At 37.0% G+C, this 14,197-nt stretch overlaps 2 long non-coding RNA genes across 2 annotated transcripts; both read right to left on the bottom strand.

Annotated features, from left to right (window-relative positions):
• Window positions 1-779: 779 nt before the first annotated feature.
• LOC135295434 (uncharacterized) lies at window positions 780-2,229 on the bottom strand. The gene is made up of 3 exons (XR_010357528.1): window positions 2,045-2,229; window positions 1,753-1,927; window positions 780-1,420 (listed from the first exon to the last, which is right to left on the bottom strand). It is a non-coding gene; the product is annotated as an uncharacterized LOC135295434 (long non-coding RNA).
• A 3,472-nt stretch (window positions 2,230-5,701) lies between these two features.
• On the bottom strand, window positions 5,702-13,001 carry LOC135293939 (uncharacterized). Its single transcript, XR_010356057.1, has 2 exons — window positions 12,546-13,001; window positions 5,702-8,296 (listed from the first exon to the last, which is right to left on the bottom strand). It is a non-coding gene; the product is annotated as an uncharacterized LOC135293939 (long non-coding RNA).
• Between the last annotated feature and the right edge of the window lie 1,196 nt (window positions 13,002-14,197).

The following is a 14,197-nucleotide window of genomic DNA, read 5'->3' on the forward strand; positions in this document are numbered from 1 at the left end:
CATTCTTACAGATGAACTGGGTGTCTGGTTGCTATTAGGTTTTTCCTCTCAAGAAAAAACCTGTACAAGTGGTCTTCATGAAGAAAACTTACCTATGTTGAATTCTGATGGAACAAACTTGCTTGTAGTCAATACTTGTTTACTTTTATATATAGGTGTTCCTTTGTGTAAAATCTAAGTATAAAAATACTCACAGGATAAAAAAGTAACTTCTCTTAGAGTTCCTTTGTGCTTGCTTTTTTTATCTCTGCAAGTTTCACCAGTTTTGACTGCTATTCAGAAATAAACCTTTAAGGTGATAAAATAGATATTGTATTCCACAAGTGATTGGAAGAATAACAAATGATAAGAAAATAATTCAGTTAGATATTTATAAAAAAATTATGGTCTTTTACTTTTCAAGTACACTGATTTCTTTAGTGCAAAAAATAATTCAAAAATTTCTTTTAAAAACTTGTTCTATTTTGTGTCACTTATTTTTGAGGCAGTTACTGATGTATTTTACTTGTACACAAAAAATTTACAAGAATGATCTTTGCTTTCAAAACAACATCAAGAATAAATGACAGAATGATAAAAAGATTCTACTTTGAAATAATTAAACTGTACACTTGATACTAAACTGGCCTGCAGGGAGTAACAGAGCACAGTGTGCTTGTTCTGGTTTAGTAATGATACTCCCTAGTATAGCTCTCTCACTGGGACTCCCCAAACCGCACTGCTGCTGGCTTGCTCCCCTTCCTTCATCTTCCACTCACGCTCCCTCTAATCCACCTGTTTCTCCCATGGATGGCCACAGAGGAGATTTGGAGGCACAATAGGCAGAGGTCATGGGTTAAAAGAAGAATGAGATAAGAAAGAGTATCAGCAACAATATTAATAACAAAAGTGCACAAAAGAGAGGATAATTTACATGTAAAATGCTCAGGAACCCAACCTCAATGTGATACCCCCTCTCCCTCACCAGCAACAAAATGAAGTGAAATCAAATAACATCTGGGTCCTGGCTTCACCCCCTTCTCCCTGCCCCCTCCCGCTATTGCAAAAAGGCAACCCTGTCCTTGGCTGAAACTGGGACAACACACAAAATTGGATGAATTACAAATAAATGACATATCCATATTGCTAAATAAACCAGGCTAAAAGCACACTGCGTCACTGAACTATTGATTCTCCATACAGCTTGTTAAAACATTGTCTGATACAGTTTTGATCCACAACTGTAGAAACCAGTAAATAACATAGTTCAAATGACAGAATGTATAAAAAAATACCTCCAATAGGTAGTGCAGATAAAATTGATTTGGTTTGACTTCCCAATCTTCCAAAACTATTCCACTCTTCTTGTATAGGCATCTCTCTATCCTTTCACTCCATCCCAGGCCATGTCTTTTGTGTCGTGCTATGTGTGGAAAAATGACTGGGGACACAGTTAAAGTGGAAAGTTATAGACACAGTTATATCCACATGAAAATTACTGGGGGGAATATGTTTGCTGCTTCCTGGATGGAATGTGGTCAGCATGCCCAGCATCCCCAACAAAGAATACAATATGAGACGGATTAAAAGTTGAACTCCAAGAGGAATCTGGTGGTACTTTTTAGCTGATAAACCTTGCAGCAGTTGACAAATAAGAGAGATAAAGGAAGATGGCCTTCTTTTGAATCAGGAGTTGTGGTAAAATCTCTTTCCTTGGACTGATGTGTATCCCTATCCCAAGATTATCTCAGATATAATACTGACATTACCTACCTCCAAAGTATGACTACTGCTTGCTGAATAAGATGTATTATCGCGGGAATTTCCAACCAGGCGATGCCTGGTAGGGTGCTGTGGCCAAGATAGCTCAGGTAGGCTCAGCACAGCGGCGGAATTCCGCAGGATTCTTTATTAGGGTCTTCCACGAAGGTTGTCAGTGACAGCTCTTCTGCCGAAGAATTAGGCAGAATTAGGGGTTTATATACCCTACAGTGTAGGGTATATAAACCCCTAATTGGAAATTGTCCAATAGTAAGGGTCAGGGGAAAGTGACCTATAGGCTTACAGAGAGATAAGCGGGGTCCGAAAGGCAGAAGAGAGGGGCTTCTAAGGTCCAGTCATGATGACTTGGCTTTTCCTAGCTCAGGCTTCTGACCTCCAAGGAGGCCTTGCAGCCCCTGGGCCTGCTATAATGTATGACTAGAATCATTCACTCTCTACCTAAATGCAAAGAAATACTATAAAAGTAAGTTAAGAATGGTGAGAATTTAGGAAAGACTCCATGGTAACTTCTTGGAACTGTTGTAAGGCTGAATGTGTCTTCTCTTCCATAGGGACACCTATTGAATAAGAACCACACTCTACAGGCCCTGAACGATTATCTTTAGGTAATTTTTGTTAGGGATTAGGGCTTGTCTTGTGCATTGCTTTGAATGCATTTTGGAGTCAGATACTATCAGTGGCAATCCTCAAACCTTAACTTGTCTTGATATTATTATTAAAGAATGTTATTCTGCAAACTTTTAGAGCAAATCCTTCAAGGTTGCTAGCAGTCTCCTGTGGTGAGTAAAGGTGTGGAGACCCATGAGGAGATCTCTCTGTTGGCATCTGTCCCTGAATAAGTCAGTCAAATCAATCTCTGATCCAGCACACTATTCAGTAGAGTCCCCACAATGGGATGCTGACAGACTGGTCAGGCACAAGGGTCTCAGCTTTCCAGGAGCACGGACAGACTAATCCAACACTTGGGATTTGAGGAAATGTCCCATTTTCATGTGACTCTGTAAAATATCAGCCTGGCAAACTCCTACACAGATCTTACACAATTCAGATGTTTAAAACCAGAAAATAATACGTGCACATGTACATATATACCTGTATGTGTATAAAAATGAACCTTCTTGTGTGAATACACGGACACCATATGTAATCCAGAGTGACCCAGAACAGTGCAATGTCATGTGACTATGCTCAAACTATTTCTTTTAGCCTCAAACCTAAAGAACAAATCCTGTCCCTCTTATTTTGCAGTACCGACATAATTCATTGTGCTCCATCATTATTTGCCTAAGGAATCTCATTGAAATCAGTGGAACTGTTTGTATACTAACTCCCCATGAGCAGAGACACAGAGAATTCCATGAACCATTTCTGAATTCAGAACTGGTGAAAGTCAATGTCAGAAATAGATTCATTTCCACCAATAAATTTCCCAGCATTTATTTCTAATTCATTTAGTGTTTGAAGGATTCAAAATTATTTCACCAAATTGATGGAAATTCCTTTAACAAGAGAAAAAAGTCAGCTATCAAACCAAGCTCAGAACTGTCTTTATTTTATTCTTTTGTTTTGAAAGAAATTTCATATTGCTGAGTTTACAGAGGTTAAAATTATATCAAAGGCATAAGGTAATGCCAAAAATACTGAGTATAGGAGAGGAAGTCACTTATAAAAAATGAAATAGCATTCCTGTTTTCTGAAGCCTGGAGGGAAACATCCTACTGTAAAAATAAAGAAAAAGGCAATGGAGGAAAGCCATTGCTCAGGAGAAGTGTCTCACTAATACACATTTATTGGTTTCTGTGACCAGATTGAATTCTGACTTTGAAAGGAGACTAGTGGAAAGGGGAAAATGTGTTCTTTTAGAAAAGGGATATTGTTTTTTGGAGTATAATGATCTACATTTTCATACAGATGCTGAACTAAATTTTCTATAGATACTGGTATATATAGCACATTTATCATGTTCACATTTATCAAAAAACAAGCGGTCTCCTTTCTATTTCAGACAGGAAAATAACGCATGTTAGATAATACATTAAACCTAATTACATATTTTTAGAAAGCTGTACATGTACAACTCAAAAATGTTTATGTGAAAAAACTAGATCAAATGTGACAAATTAGACCAAAACCATATTGGTCTTCTTTTAATGAGCAGTATTCTGGATTATTTTACTCCTTTTTTATGTGTTATAGAAACTATGCATGACAGCCACCATAACAGATCTGGACTAGGTTTCTGCTGAATAAATAAACAAAAATATGTATTCCACTATAAAAATACCTTTTATTAATAACATTTCAGCTCAAGCTGTGTGTGTCTGAAGAAGGACCTTGAATGATGAAATCCCCAGGCAGTCATACTCTTATGATCTAAGAATCTCCACACCCCAACAAAATTTGTGTCAATAGATGTATTAGGGTCTGGTGTATTCCTGTTATTCATTGGGTCCCTTCCCAGGTGAGCAATTTCTTTCCTTATCTCTGGGCTGCAGGTTCCTCTGGTGATTGTACTTCTCTTATCTTCAGTCTTGAACAATCTCTACTGCCTTCTTTTATTTAACTGGGTAAAAGTTCACCATATCTAGGTGAAAGCTCAGAGCTTGCCACCTAAGGCTTCAGCAAATTGAGCTGCTAAAGCTAGACAAGTTATGTTAAAAAAAATTATATAAATAGTATCCCAAAAACACAGAGTATGTCGGAATGCTTTCTCTTTATTTTATAGAAATACGTAATTTATCAACATAAAGAAACATAAATAATGCCTAATTTAATTTAGTAGGTGATTAACACTTTGACTAACACCTGACTAAAAACCTTTGGAGACTAACACCTGACTAAAGACCTTTGGACTAATATCAGGGTGTCTAGTCTATTAAGAAAGAACTTTGCAGTATTTCCAGGCCATTCCTTAACTTAGAGCAATGAATTTCTGTACAAAATACAACACAGCATAAAAAATTCTGAAAGCCTTTGAAATTCTGTATTATTTATATTTATATTTTGTACATCCTCCTGATTAAATTCTTCTACTCAGTAAAAAATATTACATTAAATGAGACATTGCTTGGTCTAAAATAACAATAAAAATCTCATAGTTTACAAAAACAGCCATTTGTACTAATTAATCCACCAGGGAAAAAACCTCATCTCTTACACATAAATAATATGTAATTTAATGAAACTATAGGACACTGGAGAGAAGGAATTGCTTGTTTCTTTGTTTCAAGCATTTAGATTATTTATTGGATCTTGATGTTGAATTTTAAAATGGGTTATCTTATTCCAGCAATGTATTTTCCTTTTATCTGCAATGACATAAAAAAACCAAAAATACAAACAAACTAACAAAAAACCTACAAAATTTCAACCTGAGGACAATTCCCATTAAACCCAACAGAATCTGAAACGTAGTAGCAAGGAAGAAAACTGAAAATGAATGCATAAAAATGTAACATGTGGTGAAATGAAAATAAAACAGAGACAGAATATATTGTCAGATATTTTCCTCACACTTTTCTGTGTGCTCTTGACTTCACTAGAGTACAGCAGAACATATTTATTATTATTACTAGTTTAAACATGAGCATAAAGAGATAGTATATTTAAATCAATGTCCTTTAACAGAAAGATTTATAATGGTGTGAATTTACTAGGTAAGAACAGACAAGATCAGAATCTTTCTGGATTGTACATTGCTTTTGATATCTATGTTAGACATTTAGTAAGAAACTGAATGAATTTCACACTAATACTAGATGCACACATTGCAGTCAACTTTTGACTGCAAGAAGAGGCTCCTGGTATGACCTGATCTTCTTCCACTGAGTGCTAAGAACTTGCACTGGGTCTTTAGGCGTAAGAACTCATCAGACCAAATATTGTGATCATACAAGATTCATTAATGCATTAAAAATTGCAAAATATTATATCAGCTGGAAACTTTTCAAATCATAATTTTTATTCCTATTGCTAAGTTGTGTGTCCACAAACATTTCCCTTCCCATATAAAAACAAAATACTTTTAGAGGGAAAAAAACCCCTACTGTCTAGGTAATTTTTTTCCTATTCTCTCCTAATAAGCAACCCTCTAATGTTGCTTGAATAACATTTTTCAGAACTTGTGCTTACAGTCAACCTTTGCAATATTTGCACAATACTGTGCCCAAAGCACAGTATTGACAAGTCTATATAATTTACTTTCAAGTTGTAAGACTCAAAATAAACAAACAAACAAATAAATAAAAAGTAAAACTATACAGTTTTTTGTTTTAAAGACATTCTCTGAACCAGATAAAAAAAATTCAATTTTATAGTCAGCAATCAAAGAGTAAGCACACATATTTTTACTGAAGTTTGATTTATTCAATAAAGTCTGGAGGGTATGTAGAATTTGTAAAGGCTATTTACAACACTGTCAATTTATCTTAGCAATGGAGCTAACTGATTTATCACAGCTATGTCAGCATTAATCTAGTTCCAGTTTCTCTAATACAGCCAAGACAGACACACAGGCTGAGTGGATCTTTGAAACAAGTCAGAATATATATATTTTGCAGCCCCATTAATTAATGTTTTCAGATTCAAACTCATATCACCATTCTACATCTGAAAAGTTTGAAATATATTAAATAGGTAGGATATTTGGCAGACTTGTACACTAGCAAAAATCTAAAGACTTATAGGACTGGCCTTTTAGACCATTTGGTGCATCAGAGAATGTGATGTCTTTATGCGCAATTTCCTAAATTAAATTTTTCATGCTGTGGCCAAGATTAAAAAAAGAAACTGAAGAAGGAAAAAAAAAAAAAGAAAACAAACAAACAACCCCCCAACTATTAGATTTCCTTTTTTCACACAATATTGCTTATTTATTATATCTAACTTTGCTTGTTGAATATAATTTAGCAGCTTTCAAGGAAAGAATAGACCATGATACAAAAAACCTCTCAAAGTAAGAAATTAATATAATAAACCAATAATCTGAATGAAGAAAATAAAGACTGGCAATAAAATTGTACCTAGAAATATTATATGGCATTTTAAAAATTCACAACAAAATCTAACTAGCAGATAGTCTAGAATTCATGGCATTCCTGCAGGAAATGAAGTCTTCATTCTGCCAGAATCCCTTAAATTATGCAGCTGGTATCTGGCAGACCTATTGAACAATTAGGTGGGATAAAAATTTAAAGCAGAATAGTTACAGCTAACAAACATTTTCTTGCATGCAATACATTCTTCATTGAATTTCACTGTCAAAAGAAAAAAACTTCTCACAAAGTGGTGACTAAATGACAGAAACTTCGGACGGGGATAGATGCTCTCCTAAGGAAGAGACAACTCATAGTCAGCATGCTGTAGAAGGAGTTAGCTCTCTGCATCCTGGATACAAACTGGTTGAAGGATCTGAAATAATTTTTTAACTTTTGTTTATCTTACAGGCATAGCCAGTGGCATGAAGCATATCACCATGTACCGAACTGAAAGTAACTCCGCAATATCACATGCTCTTTAAGACTGGTTGTTAGGTACTTTTGAGTCTCTCAGAACACCCCTCAACAGACCAGTGACTGCTGATTGTCCTAGTTTTGACCAAGGATGTTAGGAGCACGGAGCCATGGGGATATGTCCAGGTTCTTATTCTATACCAACCACATCATCACTGCAGGAGCACAAATAAGGGATTCTCACTTCCATGAAGAGGGGCCCCTGGCTTCAAGTGGAAGAAAAAGGGGATGCACAGATGCTCTACCACGGTATTTCTTCCTTCTTTCCAGGGGAGTAAATGGTGGGGTTTGTCTGTTTCTTTTTTATTTTTGTTGTCTCAGTCTTGGGGAAGAAGCATGGGTGCAAACTATTTCTCCAACATGGTTGGCTTCTTTCTTGGCCTTAGGGCTGTGGGAAAATGTGCATGCAGATGGGTTTGTCTGCCATTTTCTGCTTTGTCTCAGGAGCCACATGGCACCAGCTCAGACTGGGTCAGTTGGACTCTGGAACATTTTGCATGGAATAATTCTGATTTTGTACACATTTGTTAATACTATGGTTGCTCTTACTGTTTTCTTATCACATTGCTCTTCCCAGTATTTTTTTCCTTATCTCAGCTCGGGTAGGGGAAGGGGAATGGCTGCATAGAGCTTGATTTCCAGCTCGATTTAAACCACAACACTGATACTGCTCAATCTCTAGATTTTTCTCTTGTGTGATTTTTGTCTTGTTTATCTGTTAAGCTTCAAGACAAGACCAGAACTGAAAATGGAGATCAAAGAAAGACTCATCTGAAATGACAGTAGGTTCCTACAACACATTTGACTCTTTTCACCTCCATAATCTTCAACCACTCTTCAATACACTGAAGGTATATAGCACATTTGCACACTCTAGCCTGTTCCAACACATACACCTATTTCAGGTACACAGTGACACTGTCCATTGTGGTACGACATGGTATCCAGTAGATAGTCAGAGACAAGTGTCTTGCACCAGCATGGATATTAATTTCAAACACAGGTGACTTCTCTCAGGGTGATGACTGCAGAAGGTTTTATGAAAGATAAAAGCATAATTTTAAAGCCCAGCTACTGTTCTAACTCATTCAGCAAAACCATACTTATATTAATCTGAGACATATAGATTTGCCAAGAAAACCATTAGCTAGACTACTACCAGAGGTAACATTTTCCCTTTTGACATTTGGGTAAACAAACTCAAAGACATTCTCTTCCACAACTTTAGCATGGAAGAAAATTGTGCAACAGATCAAATATGAACCATAAGTACTTAAAAGCTGCTCTTTTCTTTTTGCACTAGTCCATTTTACATATTTTTCACTAGCTACCAAATGTGTTGTGACTACTTTTAAAGAGACTGATGATCGATTTGGAATTCAGAGTGTGTTAGAAGCATAGAGTGATTTATATGGAGAGGTATGAAGGTGACATATTTTGCCCTGAGGCACAAATGCCCAGTGAGATCGCTTAAAAAGGGACGGCCCATCTCTAAAGTTATCTAAAAGTGAACAGAGACTACTTTCCTTTTCTCAGATAAAATCTTTAATAATCTTAGACAATTTTTGAGAAGCAGACTATACAAGGCAACCATGACAAATATAAAAATCATGTGAAGGTGACTTTGCAAACTGCATCAATCTTTCCTGCACCAGTAACTGTAAGAAACTTGATTTTGTGTGATTCTCTTTTCAGTTATCTTTTTATATCTTTTTTTTCCTTTGCTAAATAAAGCAAAGGAAAAAACCCTTCTATATTTACATTTGTTTTGTCATATACTCCATTTAAAATCTAAAAGTGCAAACCACTCAAATTTTATGCTTCACATCACTGTCAACATGAATATAGATTTGTCTAAATTGATCTTCAGGACAATCAGAATTCATATTGAATATGCTGTTCTGACTAGGCTAATAATCGACTTTTCTATCAATAACAGCAACACGTCATCTGCATACAACATGATGTGTTGCCATTTACTGCCTCAATACTGTCTATTTTTAGAATTTCTTGCCATTTTTCTGTCAAGGTTTCCATTACTCTATTAAGTAAGATAGCTGAAAGTCAATCATTTACTGTTATTTTACTGAGTGAAAAATATAGAAATGGATCTAAAGAAGTAGAAAATATGACAATTATTAAAATTATGACAATTATGGAATTTATTAAATTATTAAAATTTTGAACTAACTCTGAGCATGTTATGTACAATCTCACCATTTAATTCCCTCCATCCCAGCCCTGCTTCTCCATGAACATGTAATAATGCAATAGAATTAATAACTGTAATAAAATTAAAAACTCAATATGAAACACAGGGATTACCTCACTTCCCTAAATTCCTCCCACATCAAACTATAACAATGGCTAACACTGCTACTGTAGTTCCCATCAAGCCATAGCATGTGCATCCTAGTTTCTTATAAGACAACCTTCTACTTTTTTTTCTTTTTACTGTAAGAGTATTATGTTAAATCCTTAGGTAACTAAGGTTAAACTGAAGAAATACCAGAAGGGGAATTGGGAGAAAAAGAAAAATGCATATTTTTCCCTCCAGGGCTTAGTGCTTGAGGGGATATGTAGGTATCTTTTGATGTTTACAAGCTGATGTGCTTTGTTCATCAGACATGGAAAGTATACCCACATAGCCTTGTGATATGTAATAATTCACCTGGAGTTGCTGCTTGTTTTGTTGTGGTTTAACCTCAGTCAGCAGCCAATACCCAGACAGCCACTCATTCATTCCCCCACCAGTAGGATCAGGGAGAGAATTGGAAGAGTAAAAGGTAGAAAACTCATGGGTTGAGTTAAAGGTGGTTTAATAGGGAAAGCAAAAGCTGTGCACACAAACAAAGCAAAACAATGAATTAATTCACCACTTCCCATGGGCAGGGAGGTGTTCAGTCATCTCCAGGAGAGCAGGGCTTTATCAACCATGATGGTGACTTAGGAAGACAAACACCACAACTCCAGATGTTCATCCTTTCTCCTATATCCAAATTTCTTTACTGAGCACAATGTCATATAATCTGGAATATCCCCTTGGTCATTTTGGGTCACCTATCCTGCTTGTGTCCCCTTCCAACCTCCCATGTACCCCCAACCTCCTTACCATTGTGGGGATACAAAAAGCAGGTAAACACTGCTCAGCAACAACAGAAATATCTCCATATTATCAACCCTGTGTTCAGCACAAATCCAAAACACAGCCCCATAACAGCCACTGTGAAGAAAATGCACTTGTTCCCTGCCAAAACCCACACACATACAAAATTAAGGGCTACTAAAAATTTGACGTAATAATTTTTAAATACCTTTAAACATCACCTTCCACTGTCCTTGAGATGCCTGGAAGTGTTCTTCTATTAGGCAGTGTAAGAAAATGTTTTAAAGACATGGAAATTAAGCTATTTAATAGAAATTATTGAAGATTTGTTCAAAATTTTATACCATAATTTAATCATTGGGCATTGATACATGCCTTTAGCACACAAAATTATACTTGGGAAGAAGTCTTTTGAAAAAAAACACCATTTGCATACATGTAAAAAGCAGTATAAAGATACAAATATATGTGTGTTTTCATGTATATATAGATATGCCCATGTATGTTCACATGTATATGTGTATGTCTGTATTTGTGTGTGGCTTTAGTCATGTTTTGACAGATTTTAAAGATTAATTATGCACATCATATGAAATGATCATTTCTTCTTACTACATAAGTGAAAAAAGATGAAAATAAGAAAAACAATTTTCATCATTCATTTTTTTCCTACCTTTCTGTCATTCACTGCACCTTGGAAACAGTAGAGAAACAATGACAAACTTTAGGAACAGAGAAAAAGAATATGAGAAAATCAAACTGCACAGGCTGAACATAGGGCAAAGCATGTTTTCTGTTATGAAGATATACGCATAAAATAAAGGACAGGAACTTGGACAAAAATGAAGAGCAGAAGGCTAAAGAAGTAGTTAGGAATGGATGAATAATGATTTTAGAAAAAACCCTAGGGCAGCTGGATAGAAGACAGATATTGCAGATGAAATGGAGTGTTTTGAAAGATTGGGAAAAAGGCAAGTTTGAACTGGTCTTTTCACTTAATGAATGGATTTAGTCATTCATAGTCTACTGCTGAGTCTGAAGGAGAGTATTACTTACTGGTTAAAAAACCCATTTGAATGATGTAATACCATGTAAGTTCATGAGGTCAGTATTGGCTATCTCTGATCCTGTGAGCAAAGATGAATAACAGCAAATATCAGGAAACTCTTGTACTTCCCTGTTCTGCAACTAGAAGCTGGAATACATTATTTTAATACTTTTCAAATTCTCAGTAGGCATTTTAGCTTTTCTTTGATGTACAGATACTTTTATGATTGTGAACAACAGCACCTTTTCCTTCACACCTCTACTCCCTCTCTTCAGAAATATAAGGTGCCAAAGAGTGTTGTTATCCTGTGCTGCTGTGGGGTCAGACATTCGTCACAGTTTTCTATAAATAAAGTCTGTTATTTTACAAAGAATTTTGACTTCTGGCAGATATGGTTTTGCTTCTGTCTTCACTGCATGCTATATAAAGTACCCAAAAGCAATGTAAATAATCACCCTCCTTATATAAAGGGCTATTTCTACTTATTGCATATCTGTCTCAAAGGAAATAGCAAAGTTCCTGATGAAAGTCAGTGAGTTAAAATGTTACAAGGAAGAAAATCAATCTAAAAACTATTCTTATGTTTGGCTTTGAACACACACACAAAAAAAGCTTTTTGAAATAATTTTCCCTTCAAGTACATGCTTACAAAAGTTATTGAGGGACTAAGTATATCCCAATATTTTATACTCTTCAGTCTGTTTGACTTAATATTGATTATATCACATTTTTGCTTGTATTTGTCTTCTTTCATCTAATAAGAAAGGCTTGATATGACACTGAACAACCTGAGAAAGACTATTACCCCTTAATAACTGATCAATTTATTTCCAAACAATGTTTTGTCATTGCTTTTTTTCTTATTAAAACCAGAGATAAGATTAATAATTTTTTTTCTTTTTCCTTTGTCTTATTCTAGTCAGGGTAACAATGATGCGATCTATCCAAGAAACATTTCCTCTCACCCACTGTTCTTGTTGTGAGCCACACTTAGGTTCTTTAGGCTGAACTCAATTTCCTAGGGCTGTAAAACGCCTTTTAAAATCCTCCCTAATATCATAGAATCACAGAAGACATAAGGGTGAAAGGGACCTCTGTAGGTCATCTAGTCCAACCCCACCTTGTCAAGTAGTGTCCCCTGGAGCACAATAGTCAGGGTTGTGTCCAGCCACCTTTTGAATGTCTCCCAAGAAGCAGAATCCACCTCTCTGAGCAGTCTCTTCCAGTTCTCTGACATCCTCACAGTAAAGAGGTTCATCCTCATGTAGAACTTTCTGTGTTCCAATTTCTTCCCTTTTCCTCTAGTCAATAGCTCAGCATGCCAAGAAGAGCCTGGCTCCAACCCCTTGGATCCTTGCTTCAGATACTTGCATACATTGAAAAGACCATTGTTCAGTCTTGCCTTCTCAAGACTGAACAGGCCCAACTCACTAATAAGAGAGATGGTCAAATAGCCTCATCTGTTGCAGCATATGCCACAGCACATGCCACAGTCAAGATGGCCACGATACACAGAGTACCACCATATAACACCAGAAGGCTTCAACCCATACAAAGTAACATCACACCAAAAGGCTTCAGGCCTCAGCCCCTCTTGGTCTTTAGCCCAGCCTTTTATAGCCCTCATTGTTCACGCATTGCACCTGTATGCCCTCTGTTCCCTTTGGTGGTTGGTCAGTGCAACTCAGCACTCCATGTCTCATTACCTTCAATGCTGCTCACCTGCTTTTCACAGCTGTAGCACATTAGGGATGAGGCTCTGCCGCAGCCCCCACTCCCAATTACCACAAACTGTGTACCTACACTCATGATATTCATAGCCCTCTGCAAGACCTCCTCTAGGAGCTCCATATCTCTCTTGTTCTGAGGAGCCCAGAACTGTCCACAGTGCTCTAGATGTGGCTTCACCAGGGCTGAATAGAGGGGCAGGTTCTCCTCCCTTGACCTGCTGGCAACTTTTCCTAATACACCCCACAACACAATCAGCCTTCTTGGCCCCCAGGACACACTGCTGGCTCATGGACAGCTTGTTGTCCACCAGGACCCCCAGGTCCTTCTCTGCAGAGCTGTTTTCCAGCCTTACTGGGGCATGAGATTAATTCTACCCCAGGTGCACGGCCCTGAACTTGCCTTTGTTGAATTTCAGAAGGCCTTGCTCTGTCCATCTCTCCAGCCTGTCAAGGTCTTTCTACAGGCTTACACAGCACTGTGGGGTATTGGCCACTTCTGCTAGCTTTGTGTCGCCCCCAAACTTGATGATGTTACATTCTGTCCCTTTAAGCAAGTCATCAATGAATACACTTAATTAATAACCACAACACTGCAACTCTCTAGTAGCTGATCACAGCCCTCTGAGACCTTCCATTCATACTGCTCTCAATCTACCTCATACACCATTCTTCCAGCCTGCACTTCTTAAGTTCTTGGCTTAAATTTCAGGTGTCCTTCCAGAATAGTTTAGGCATACCATCCTCAAGTCATATCATAGATTCATGGAATGTTTTGGGTTAGAAGGGGCCTTAAAAATCATCTGGTTCCAACCCCATAGACTTGGACAAGAACACCTTTCACTAGACCATGTTGCTAAGAGCCCTATCCATCCTGGCCTTGAACACTTCTAGGGATGGGTCCTTCACAACATCTCTGGGCAACATGTTCAAGTGTCTCACCACCCTCACAGTAGAGAATTCCTTCCTAATACCTGTTCTAAACCTACTCTCTCTCAGTTTTTCCCCTCTCTGTACAGTACAGTGTCATTTTGGAAACGTAAAA

Source organism: Passer domesticus, chromosome 2 (genome assembly GCF_036417665.1).
Source record: "Passer domesticus isolate bPasDom1 chromosome 2, bPasDom1.hap1, whole genome shotgun sequence".
NCBI classification, from domain to species: domain Eukaryota; kingdom Metazoa; phylum Chordata; class Aves; order Passeriformes; family Passeridae; genus Passer; species Passer domesticus.